This window comes from Schistocerca serialis, chromosome 1, assembly GCF_023864345.2.
Source record: "Schistocerca serialis cubense isolate TAMUIC-IGC-003099 chromosome 1, iqSchSeri2.2, whole genome shotgun sequence".
Classification (NCBI taxonomy): Eukaryota; Metazoa; Arthropoda; class Insecta; order Orthoptera; family Acrididae; genus Schistocerca; species Schistocerca serialis.
Genome location: NC_064638.1, coordinates 320,527,252 through 320,541,426, shown reverse-complemented (window position 1 = coordinate 320,541,426; position 14,175 = coordinate 320,527,252). Strand labels below are relative to the sequence as shown.

Sequence of the window (14,175 nt, the reverse complement as noted above, 5' to 3'; positions counted from 1 at the left end):
ATGCGAAAATAGGGAAAGAAGCAGCCTTTATGGGGACCATCGGAAAACACAGTTTACATGATGTGAGCAGTGATAACGGCACTAGGCTGGTTAGCTTTGCGACTGCAAAAGGCTTGTTTATAAGTAGTACTGATTTCGACAGGAAGAGAATATATAAAGGAACCTGGGTGTCTCCAGATGGGAAAACAGTGAACCAAATTGACCACCTAATTGTAGAGAAGAGAATAAAGAAGTGGATACAAAATGTTAGAACGGCAAGAGGTGCGGAATGTGGATCAGACCACTTCCTTGTCAGAGGAAGGATGAAAACAATATGGAGAGCCAGGAAGCACAAAAGAATGCAAAGAGTCACTCGATATGACCATGAGAGTCTGACTGAAGATAATATAAGAAGAACTTTCAAGATAGCACTAACAAACCGTTTTGAGGCTTTGAATGAAGAGGAAGGAGATACTGTGGTAGATCAGAACTGGAAGGCGATTGCAGAGACCATTAAAGAAGCAGCCCAAGAAGTAATCCCAAAGCGAACTAGGGGAAAAAGAGTGTGGTTCAATGAGGAGTGTGAGGGAGCTATCAGGGAGCGACAACGGGCCAAACTACTGTGGATACAAAGCAATATGCAAGAAGAAGAAAAATCGAAGTTTGAAGAAACACGACGACAGACCCAAGCCACATTGAGGAAAGCAAAGAGAAAATATGTTAAAAGTATCATGGAGGAAGCTGAACAAGACTTTCATGGAAATAGGTATAAAGAAAAAGTGAAAAGTTTTAAAGGAGGGACATACCATCAACACAGATTCATAAAAGATGCCAATGGAAGAATGTTAACAGAAGATCAAAAAATTGGAAGAAGATGGATGGAATACTTCAGAGAATTACTAAACTCTGATGAACCAACCGAACTACTTGAGTTTGATGAACCAGTAACAGTAGACCCAGAATATCCTCCACCCACCATTGAAGAGATAAGGAACCAGATTAAAAACCTTAAGAATGGTAAAAGTCCAGGTGAGGACGGTATTCCTGCTGAACTTCTCAAGGCTGGAGACGAAATCCTCTGTTTCAAAATCCACAAGCTAATCGAGCAAATTTGGGTAAAACATGAAATACCAGAGGAATGGAAGGTAGCTGTGATATGCCCCATATATAAAAAGAAAGGCAAATCCGTATGTGACAACTACAGGGGCATAACGCAGATAAAAACATAGTTAAAATTAGTTTGTAAACTACGTGTATACAAAACTGTGCTCGTGACGATAAACTATTGATTGCAGAAGAGAACCGGTATGATTCGGATGTGACCGAAAGAACAGACACCACTTATTCATTAGAACTTAGTGATTTGCAAAAATAACTTCACACATAGTTTCATACCTTTATGAAACTTTTTCTCGCTGACAATCGCCACAAAAAGATGAAAGAAAAAAGGTTTATCGCTTACTACATTTTCACTGTTCATGCAATAAAACTGTCGCATCAGGTATGACGTTTTAATTTATTACTTCTACACCATTAACTTCATTCGCGAAACATTTTGCAGACAATATTCGCATATACCACTGAATCTATGTGCAAAATTCTTTCCCTATACGACACATAGTTCAGGAGATATGACGTCCTAAAGACTGAAATAAGTGAAAAACTGTCACACCAGACATGACGTATAAATTTTTTACTGCTTTGCTACTAACTCTATTCGCAACACATTTCTGTGACACGATCCACACACCACCGACTGTAACTACAAAATTATGTCACTGTATGACACATTCTTCAAGAGATACGCCGCTACGAACGTTGAGATGCGTGAAAACGAAAATGCTGGGCGAAATTCCCTAGAGATACAGCTTCCCAGCAAAAAATTTGGGGATTTGATCGCGCAATTCATTCAAAGTGCGGGAATGCTGATGTCAGTGTTCTACCCGCTGTTGCAACGTCTTTGAGGCTCAAGTCAAATGATTTAGCAGGCCAATCGAGATGTAATAGTACTGGGGTGGGTTCAGAAAACCAGTCACATATTCTTGCAGTCCGATGAACATTGCTGTTGTCGTCTCTATGTGACTGTGTGAGTAATGTTTTCTGGCGAGGTGACCCACTCAAAATGTTCAGTGCTTGCAGCTCCTGTCACAGTGTTCACTCGCTGACAGGTTGGGATGGATCTTCAAACGGTGCCTGCTGCAATTCATGTCGGGTTTGAATGCAATTTTGATTCACAGGCTGTCAAACGCGTCTTCCGTCCATCGCAGTGAGGATCTTTCTCTGATCAAAGTTGTGACGTCGTGGTTTGTGGCCACTTGTATCATATTATTGCTTGTAGAAACCTACACGTAGAACAGACCGCCACGAAATACTGACAAATCCTGCAACTTCACACACCTACGACCACGGGCACGGCCAAACACGATTGGTCCTTTTTACCACACTGTGACGTCCTTATAAACACAGCAAAAAAGTCTTGCATCACTTCGGTTCCGAGAGTTCCGGAACCTGTACAGAAAAATGGAATAGAGATCAACATAAACATCATTTCCGCCCTTTTTACTGCTCATGAAAACCACACATGGCGTGTTTACCACCATACAGCGAGACTTTCAGAGATGGCGGTCCAGATTGCTGTACACACCGGTACCTCTAATACCCAGTAGCACGTCTTCTTGCATTGATGGACGTCTGTATTCGACGTGGCATAATATCCATAAGTTCATCAAGGCACTGTTGGTCCAGATTGTCCCACTCCTCAACGGCGATTCGGCTTAGATCCCTCAGAATGGTTAGTGGGTCACGTCGTCCATAAACAGCCCTTTTCAATCTACCTCAGGCATGCTCGATAGGATTCATGTCTGGAGAACATGCTGGCCACTCTTGTCGAGCGATGTCGTTATCTTGAAGGAAGTCATTCACAAGACGTGCACGATGAGGCGCGAATTGTCGTCCATGAAGACGAATGCCTCGCCAATATGCTGCCGATATGGCTGCACTATCGGTCGGAGGATATCATTCGCATATAGTACAGCCGTTACCGGCGGCGTACGTCGGCCCCACATAATGCTACCCCAAAACAGCAGGGAACCTCCACCTTGCTGCGCTCGCTTGACAGTGTGTCTAAGGCATTCAGCCTGTCTTGGTTGCCTCCAAACACGACTCCAACGATTGTCTGGTTGAAGGCATATGCGACACTCATCGGTGAAGAGAACACGATGCCAGTGCTGAGCGATCCATTCGGCATGTTGTTGGGCCCATCTGCACCGTCCTGCATGGTGTCGTAGTCGCAAAGATGGACCTCGCCATGGACGTCGGAAGTGAAGTTGCGCCTCATGCAGTCTGTTGCGCACAGTCTGAGTCGTAACACAACATCCTGTGGCTGTACGAAAGACATTATTCAACATGGTGGCGTTGTTGTCAGGGTTCCTCCGAGCCATAATACGTAGGTGGCGGTCATCCACTGCAGTAGTAGTCCTTGGGCGGCCTGAGCGAGGCATATCATCGACAGTCCCTGTCTCTCTGTATCTCCTCCAGTCCGAACAACATCGCTTTGGTTCACTCCAAGACGCCTGGACACTTCCCTTGTTGAGAGCGCTTCCTGGCCCAAAATAACAATGCGGACGCAATCGAACCGCGGGGTTGAACTACACACAGCACGGGTCGTATACCTCCTTCTTGGTAGAACGACTGGAACTGATCGGCTGTCGGCCCCCCTCCGTCTAACAGGCGCTCCCCATGCATGGTTGTTTACATCTTTGGGCGGGTTTAGTGACATCTCTGAACAGTCAAAGGGACTGTGTCAGTGATACAATATCCATAGTCAACGACAATCTCCAGGAGTTCCGGGAATTGGAGTGATGCAAAACCTTTTGGTGTGTGTATTTTACTAAAAAATGTTTACATACAACTTCATTTGATCGATGAAAGGAGGAAGTACAAAAATGTTGCGGGAAACTGAGGAATACAGAAATAGAAGTCGCTGAGGAATGAAATAAATAGGAAGTGCAGGGAAGCTATGACGAAGTGTCTGCATGAAAAATGTGAAGAAATCGTAAAAGAAATGATTGTCGGAATGACAGACTCAGCATACAGGAAAGTCAAAACAATCTTCGGTGACATTAAAAGCAAGGGTGGTAACATTAAAAGTGCAACGGGAATTCCACTGTTAAATGCAGAGAAGAGAGCGGATAGGTGGAAAAGTACGTTGAATGCCTCTATGAGGGGGAAGGTTTGTCTGATGTAATAGGAGTGGAAACAGGAATCGATTAGAAGAGATAGGGGATCCAGTATTAGAATCGGAATTTAAGAGAGCTTTGGAGGACTTAAGATCAAATATGGCAGAAGGGATGGATAGGATACCACCAGAATTTCTAACATCATTGCGGGAATGCCAAAAAAAAAAAAAAAAAAAAGAGACTATTTACGCTGGTATGTAGAATGTGTGAGTGGCGATATACCATCTACTTTTCGGAAAAATATCATCCGAAGACTGCAAGAACTGACAAGAGGGAGAATTATCGCACGAACAGCTTAATAGCTCATGCATCCAAGTTGCTGATAAGAATAATATACAGACGAATGGAAATGAAAATTGAGGATATGCTGGATAACGATCAGTCTAGCTTTAGAACAGGTTAAGCCACCAGAGAGTTAGTTCTAACTTTGCGGTTGGTTATGGAAGCAAGATAAAAGAAAAATCAAGACACTTTCATAGGATTTGTCGAGCTGGAAAAAGCGTTCGACAATGTAAAGTGGTGTAACATGTTCGAAATTCTACGAAAAATAGGGGTAACCTATAGGGAGAGACGGGTGGTATGTTATATGTACAATATCCAAATCGAAGTAATAAGAGTGGACGACCAAAAACGAAGGGCTCGGATTAAAAACGGTGTAAGATAGGGGTGTAGCCTTTCCCCCCTTCCGTTCAATCTGTACATCGAAAAAGCAATGATGGAAATAAAAGAAAGGATCATGAGCGGAATTATAATTCAAGGTGAAAAGATATCAATGATACCATTCGCTGCTGACATTGCTATCCTGAGTGAAAATGAAGAAGAATTACATGATCTACTGTGCGGAATGAGGCCGGCCAAAAGAACCACCAGCTTTCAATTAAGTTTAGGGTCCAAGTTGCCGGCCAGAGTGACAGAGCGGTTCTAGGCGCTCCAGTCTGGAACCGCGCGACCGCTACAGTCGCAGATTCGAATCCTGCCTCGGGCATGGATGTGTGTGAGGTCCTAGTGCATCTACTAGTATTAACCATAGGCCTTAATTTGAGGAAGAAATTTCTGAGAATGGACGTCTGGATTATAGCATTGTATGGTAGTGAAACATGGACTGTGGAAAAACCGGAACAGAAGAGAATCGAGGCATTTGAGATGTGGTGTTACAGACGAATGTTGAAAATTAGGTGGAATGATAAAGTAAGGAATGAGAAGGCTCTGGGCAGAAGCGGAGAGGAAAGGAACATGAGGAAATCACTGATAAGGAGAAGGGACAGGATGATGGGATATGTGTTGAGACATGAGGGAATAACTTCCATGGTACTAGAATGAACTGTAAAGGACAAAAACTGTAAAGGAAGACAGAGATTGGAATACATCGAGCAAATAATCGAGAACGTAGGTTGCAAGTGCTACTCTGAAATGAAGAGGTTGTCGCAGGACTGTAATTCGTGGTGGGCCGCATCAAAGCAGTCAGAAGACTGATGAACCAACGAAATAGACAAACAAACAAACAAACGTACATAGTCTCATTGAAACACGGATGTCTTACTGATCGCCACTGCCCTATGGTTCAGCACGCGACTCGATCGCTGCGCCATCTGTAAAGCCTCAACGATTCTTCTGTGTTTGCGCACTGGGGTGATTAACTTTTTGTCCACTGTACAAATAGGTGTGAAATATATTACATGTAAGTGTGAAACGTATGTGACATGCAAAACTGTGGGTAAAAAGCTCCTCCGAAGCCCCACCAAACTTAGTGCGAATACTCCTTAGTATATGGTAAGAAGTATTTCTTGGGTAAGAATCCGTTATCTCCTATTCGGGTAGGGGTGATAAGGTGGAGAGAGAAGGAGGTAGGAGGAAAGAGAGTTGGGGAGAAGGAGATGGGCACAAAAAGAGAGGGTGGGGCATGAGAGATGGTCAAGAGAGGAGAAGATAGACTAATAGAAGATTGGAATGAATACATGCCCGGGCAACGTCGGGCGCTCAGCTAGTCTCTTAATAAAGGCTGAGCTTCCGGTTCCATACTGTATACCAGTTAGGTTTCTTTCAGAGTATTACATTTAATAACTCCATATTTAGCAATGATAGTCACTCGCTCGATGAAAGATCGTTGCCAAAGGACTGGAAAGCTGCACAACCCACACCAATAGACAAGAAAGAAAAGAGAAGTGGTCAGTTGAATTGCAGATCCATATTACAGACGTCGATTTTCAGCCGGATTTTAGAACATCTAATGTGCTCGAGCACTTCGAATTACCAAAAAACGATCTGTTGACACACAGCACAGATTCAGAAATATCATTCTTGTCGTTACGAGACAGTTTTTCCCAAAACCGTTCCATAACCTAGTTAACAACCGACTATTAAAATTAGACCACCAAATCAGTTCAAATTACTAGCGACGCAGGAAAGCATGGATGTAACTGAAGCAAAACCCAGAGATCTAAAAGCAGTTCTTCATTTCATTTACATATGGTGAAAGTTGTGTACAACGTTTTTCTTAAAGCTTGGTCTGCTTGCTGACTGCGCTAGATTGATGACTGTAGAGGTACAACTGCAAGCGAGTCGTAAGACTGTTCCTCACTAAAACGCCGTGTCCCAGTCAAGTACGCTCTGAACGGACGGACGCTGTCAGAGACGATGTCCCACGCTAATCTAAGAGCTTTTCAGAGGGCAGGAGGCAGCATTCGGCAGCCTACAAACTTCCACTATGAGAAGCTGTGTAAAGAATGCTTCTGAAAGAGATAGAGATGTGCAAGGGGGTGGGAAAATACGAGGCACTCAGAGTGAGAAAATCTATAGGACCCGAAAGAAATCTGTAGTAACTGATATTTAAATTTTGTGAGAGACTCGGATTTGTCCATCAATAATGTATTTTTAGCAGGGATGAAGACTCGCGAGATCATATATGCAGCAACTGTCATTGGCTGAAACACGAAACCATCCCCACAGAGGGGGAAAATTTCTGTTTTCTGTCCCACTCTAAGGGAGAAATGTGTATTACTGGTCAATCACAACAGATTCCTTAGGAGAACGGAGATTGTTCCTATTTTCATATATTTTCTGATCAGAACTCAGAATGTATACAGCGAATGACTACAGAGAATACCATTCTGGCAAAACCAAAGATTTGTAGCAAGAGGCCAGAGAGACACTTCATCTGGGATCGTCGGAGGTAGGAATGTCTTCGCTTTAGAACTGTGGAAAGGGAAGATTTCATCCTAGAGCTGATCATAGATACCGGGGCTTAGCTTACAGCCCCCAGCTATCGCTTCAGCCAGCCTCGGCACCTGAGTTTTAGAACAATGGTAAGCCTAATCCCCGTTCGTGTACCTTGTGATGAGAGGACAGTTGTATGTAAGTAGGCTGTTTAGGTTTTCATGTTGGTAACGCCACGTAGCGCTCTGTATGAAAATCACTGACTGTCCTGTGTGCAGTCTGTGGCTGGTTGGACTCATTGCTCGAATATTCGCTTGTGTAGTGTTGGGCACTTGGATATGAACAGCGCGTAGCGTTGGTCAGTTGGAAGTGAGCCGCCAGCAGTGGTGGATGTGGAGAGAGAGATGCCAGAGTTTTGAGAGGTTGCTATAAGCGGACGATGTGGACACGTGTCCGTCAGAAAAAGGAAATTTGTTAAGATGAATGTCATGAATTGATATATATATATATATATATATATAAGATGACTTTTGAGCGCTATTAGGTAGATACATTGTTTGTTATCTATCAAAATCTTTCATTTGCTAACTATGCCTATCAGTAGTTAGTGCCTTCAGTAGTTTGAATCTTTTATTTAGCTGGCAGTATTGGCGCTCGCTGTATTGCAGTAGTTCGAGTAATGAAGATTTTTGTGAGGTAAATGATTCATGAAAGGTGTAGGTTATTGTTAGTCACGGCCATTCTTTTGTAGGGATTATTGAAAGTCATATTGCGTTGCGCTAAAAATATAGTGTGTCAGTTTAGTGATGATCAGAATAAGTAAAGAGAGAAATGTCTGAGTACGTTCAGTTTTGCTCAGCTGTTTGAAAATAAAATAACGTAGAACTTTACGAGCACAGTCATTCATAATTTTTTAAGAGGACGTTACACAATGAAATCATTTGTTTCGAGTTAGAATTTTGTTTCTCTGAATTGATTCAGGCAATATGGTAGTTGAACTCAAGGTGCGTTTAGGCAAGGGAACTAGTGCTTATACGTACTTTTCTAGGTCTTCGCTTTAATCTATCACCTAATTCAGCAACAATTGGTGGTTTACGTGGTCACAACAAGTTGTATCATTTCAATTCCTATTCCGGCCAACTGTGCCAAGGTATTATCCCATCTGTTTAACAGTTCATTTGAACCTTTGTGTGCTTTGTAAAACTATATGTATTGCCATTCAATAACTGGAATCAAGTTATTGCATCTTAGCAGTAAACAGTAACTTACTGTGACCTTTAATTTCATTCCTTAGTCTGGTGAAACACTTTCTCATTGTATCTATGAGAGCTATGGTAAACACATTTCATGTTTAATAGGGCCACCCTGTTTAAATTCAGATGTTCGATAGTTTCTATAGCGTGACTTTTTCTTAATGTTTCACATGATTTTATGGGTTGCGGTCTGTTCACTTACAGGTCACTGGGTTCAGATCTAGTCAGAATGCAAAATGCTTGACTGTAGTCTGTCATTGAGAATCACAACTGACTCTTTATTCACACGAAATAGTAACTGCTATCGACAGGGGACGTCAAATTGATTCCATGTTTCTTGATTTCGTGAATGCTTTTGACCCGTCCTCAAAAGCTGCTTCCAATCAAATTGTGTGCCGATGGAGAACAATCTCAGTTGTGCAACTGGACTGGTGTTTCCTTTCAGAAAGGTCCCACGTCGTAATAACTGACAGAAAGACATGGCATAAATCAGAAATGATATCTGGCGCTCCGCGAGGAAGCGTTACAGGTCATTTGCTGCTCCTAATCTATGTAAACGATATAGGAAATAATCTCTTAAGATTGTTTGTAGATGCTCCTGACCTTTACCTCCTAGGAAAGTCGTCAGAAGATCAAAAGCAACTGAAAAATGATTTGGACAAGATATCAGTATAGTGTGGAAAATTAGGACTCCAGATATCATTTGAAAAGACTGAAATAATGGTAACGGATCCACTTGTAATAGATCACATCACAGTGAACAATAGGGAAATTAAAATAGTGAAACAATTTAAATACTTGGGTGAAATTATAACACATAAATTGGACGAGAAACCTGCATGGCGAGCAAGAACTAATAAAATGATAAAAGCTCAAAAACTAACATGGTCTACAAAAACAAAATTAAAACATTACAAGACGGTGGTTCAACCAGAGGTTACATACGGAAGTGAAACTCTTTTTAAAGTCACCCAGAAAAACAGAATTGACAAAATTTTAAAACTAGAGAGAAGAATTGCTAGAACATGCATAAATAAGAAATATCAAAAAGCTGGGCAATGGCGGATAGTTCCAAATGAGATGGTATACAGAGAACTGGAGCCCATCACCGATACTATACGAAAGAAAAGGATCTCTTTTTGTTGTCACATTCTGAGGACACCAGAAACCAGATTATCAAGGAAAATTATTGAGAAACTCTGGAATTAGAAACAACAAGGAGGATGGCTTAAGGAAATAAGAGAGGATATGGAAGAACTGGAAATAACTCTGGATGATTTGCAGAACAAAACGCCAAATTTAAAGAAGTTGAGGGACACAGAAATAAGATTTAAACCAAAAATTGACAAACGACATACAATGAAAAGGATATTTACAGATGAGAAACGACGAAAAGCATCAGAACGAATGAAGAGATACTGGGCCACTCGGAAGGGGAAAATACCAAAGAAGAGGACCAGAAATGATTGACTGAAGTGGTCCAATGAGGCCGTAAAAGCAGAAGAAGAAGAAGTGTGGAAACAGGCAGTTGACTCTAAATAACGAAAAATGTGAATCCTGAAAAGAATCCGTTACATTTCAGCTACATGATAAATCACAAAAATCTAAAGATTTTCAGTTCAGCTAAATACCTAAGGATTATAATTAGGAACGATTTAAACTGGAAGGATCACATAGAAAATGATACGGCGAACGCGAGACAAAGACTGTGTTTTATCAGCAGAACACTTAGAAGATGCAACACGTCTACTAAAGAGACGGCATACACTGCCCTTGTCCGTCCTCTTCTGGAGTGCTGCTGTGTAGTATGGCATCTTCACCAAATAGGATTGATCGAGGGCATCGAAAGAGTTAAAAGATCGGCAGTTAGTTTTGTATTATGTCGAAATAGGGGAGAGAGCGTCACCGATATGGTACGCTAGTTGCGTTGGCAAACATTACAACAAATACGTTTTTCGTTGTGGTGAGACATTTTCACGACTTTAAAATCACTAACTTTGTTCTCTGAATGCCAACTATTTCCTAATGATATACATTGCCGGAAAAGAAATCGCAATACCAAGAAAGGATTGTGCGACATAAACGTAAGTTGGTAGGCGTGTTTCTGCACCTCAAAGATGATGATGTGTATTAAAGTTTCGTGAGAGTCGCTTAAGACTGGCGCTAGTAACGCCTGTATGGGGATGCAAGGGAAGTTAGCCTTATATACACGCTGTAACGGTCGTGAGCACTAGTTTACTTTTGACACTGGACGTGGTAAGTTGGTGTTAGTTAAGAATACCTTTATGATTGAAACCTCCCCTTAGAAAAATTTATGAACAACTGTGATGATAAATCTCTTACGTTATTTGATTTTCAAACAGCTGAGGAGAACTGAGCCTACTCAGACATTTATCTCTTTACTTATTCTGTTCAACACTAAACTGACACACAATATTTTTAGCGCAACGCAATCTGACTTTCAATAATCCCTACACAAGAATGGCCGTGACTAACAATAACCTATACCTTTCATGAATCACTTACCTCACAAAAATCTTCGTTACTCGAACGACTGCAATACAGCGAGCGCCAGTACTGCCAGCTAAATAAAAGATTCTAACTACTGAAGGCACTAACTACTGATAGGCATAGTTAGAAAATGAAAGATTTTGATAGAGAGCAAACAATGTATTTACCTTAATAATATTCAAAAGTCATCATATATATATCAGTTCATGATATACAGTATTACAAATTTACTCTTTCTGATGGACACACGTCCAGATCGTCCGCTCTCAAAATTCTGCCATCTCTCTCCCCACATCCACCACTGCTGGCGGCTCACCTCCAACTGCGCAGCGCTATGCGCTGTTCACGTCCAACTGCCCAACACTACAATAGCGAATATTCCAACAATGCCAAGCAGCCACAGACTGCACACAGCACAGTCAGTGTTTTTGATACAGAGCGCTACGTGGCGTTACCAACATTAAAAGCTAAACAGCCTACTTACACGATAACAAAAACGGCATTACCAGTACCTCACTGAGTTTAAACGAGGGCGTGCAATAGGACTATGAAGAGCTAAATGTTCCTTCCGCGATATCTAAGAAAGCCATGGAGGGAATGTGGCCACTCTACATGTTTGCTGGCAGCGGTGGTACCGGGAATGCACGGTCGCCGGACGACCGCGTGGTACTACCGAGAGGGAAGAGCATCGTGTTCGGCGTTTGCCTCTGTCGGATAGTAATGCGCCTGCAGCAGCAATCTGAGCAGCAGCTGGCACAACAGTGACACTGAGAACTGTTTCAAATCGGTTACTGCAAGAGCAGCTCCGACCCAAACGCCCTGTAGCGTGCATTCCACTGACCCCCACCATTTGTGACGTCAGTGGTGTCAAGTGACAGCTCATTAGAAGGCGGAATGGAGATTTTTGTTTTTTTCTGATGAACCGCATTCCAAGGGATGCTTCCCGGCAGGAATAATGTTCGCCCACATGCTGCTGATGTAGCCCAACATCCCCTTAAGAGTGTCGAGATGTTGTCTTGGCCTGCTCAATCACCAGATCTGTCTTCAATCGAGCACATATGGACCATCATCGTACGACAACTCCAGCGTCACCCACAAACATCATTAACCGTCCCTGTACTGAGTGAGCAAGTGTAACATACGTGGTACTCCATCCCACAAAGTGACATCCTGCATGTGTAAAATACGATGTCTGCACGTTTGCATGCTTACATTCAACATTTCGGCGGTTACACAAGATATTAATGCACCAGCATTTCACATTTGCAATGGGTTGTCTCTCGCTTATATTAACTTACGATCTTGCAATGTTAATGGCTTAACTATTTTACCCAGACAAATTTATTTCCGAATTTTCATTACTCTATATTAATCACTTTTTGGTGTTGCAATTTTTTCCGTCAGTGTAGTATATGAAAGAAGTTAGACATGAACGCCGGCAAGCTGGAATATGACTTAAGTTCAACCATCGACTAATTTCAGTAGAATTATCATCGTTTGATCGTTATAAAACACAAAAGCTTTGTTTCAATGTCTATATGCCTGAATTTTTTTTTTTGGTCATCAGTCTACTGACTGGTTTGATGCGGCCCGCCACGAATTCCTTTCCTGTGCTAACCTCTTCATTTCATAGTAGCACTTGCAACCTACGTCCTCAATTATTTGCTTGACGTATTCCAATCTCTGTATTCCTCTACAGTTTTTGCCCTCTACAGCCCCCTCTAGTACCATGGAAGTCATTCCCTCATGTCTTAGCAGATGTCCTATCATCCTTTCCCTTCTCCTTATCAGTGTTTTCCACATATTCCTTTCCTCTCCGATTCTGCGTAGAACCTCCTCATTCCTTACCTTATCAGTCCACCTAATTTTCAACATTCGTCTATAGCACCACATCTCAAATGCTTCGATTCTCTTTTGTTCCGGTTTTGCCACAGTCCATGTTTCACTACCATACATGCTGTACTCCAGACGTACATCCTCAGAAATTTCTTCCTCAAATTAAGGCCGGTATTTGATATTAGTAGACTTCTCTTGGCCAGAAATGCCTTTTTTGCCATAGCGAGTCTGCTTTTGGTGTCCTCCTTGCTCCGTCCGTCATTGGTTATTTTACTGCCTAGGTAGCAGAATTCCCTAACTTCATTGACTTCGTGACCATCAATCCTGATGTTAAGTTTCTCGCTCTTCTCATTTCTACTACTTCTCATTACTTTCGTCTTTCTCCGATTTACTCTCAGACCATACTGTGTACTCATTAGACTGTTCATTCCGTTCAGCATATCATTTAATTCTTCTTCACTTTCACTCAGGATAGCAATGTCATCAGCGAATCGTATCATTGATATCCTTTCACCTTGTATTTTAATTCCACTCCTGAACCTTACTTTTATTTTCATCATTGCTTCCTCGATGTACAGATTGAAGAGTAGGGGCGAAAGGCTACAGCCTTGTCTTACACCCTTCTTAATACGAGCACTTCGTTCTGAATACATGAAGTCAAAAAATGTGTATTCCAAAATGATTAACTTAAGAAATATTAGACACGTCGGCAACTACATCTACATGACTACTCTGATATTCACAAGTAAGTGCTTGTTAGAGGGTTCATGGAATCACCTTCAAACTGATTCTCTATCGTATCACTCTCGAACAGCATACGGTAAAAGCTGGTCCGACGCATGAAGGTGATTACGAAGGTTTCGGGTACAGATCGTAGCAAATGCATGTTAGTATGTCTTGTTCAAAGTGATGAAAAAGTGTTTCCGCCCGGGATCGAACCGGGGACCTTCTGCGTGTGAAGCAGACGTGATAACCGCTACACTACGGAAACGACGGAGATGCTGAGTCCATCCTTTTGCGCTCGTAGCTGCCTCAGCCTTTCTCTCGTCCGCGCATGCACACACGATAGTTCTTTTGACGGCCTGAAACCCATCGCAGCCGAGAGCTCAAGAAGTCTTCGGGGTGCTCGAGAGGGTGTCTGCCGTAGCACCCCGATCGAGATAGCGGCGTTTCGCGCAGTCGTTATTGCAAGTCATATCACCAAA

General features: G+C 42.2%; 1 non-coding gene across 1 annotated transcript; it reads right to left on the bottom strand.

The window, feature by feature from the left end:
- Positions 1-13,888: 13,888 nt before the first annotated feature.
- Trnav-cac (transfer RNA valine (anticodon CAC)) lies at positions 13,889-13,961 on the bottom strand. The gene has a single exon. It is a non-coding gene; the product is annotated as a tRNA-Val (tRNA).
- Positions 13,962-14,175: the final 214 nt, after the last annotated feature.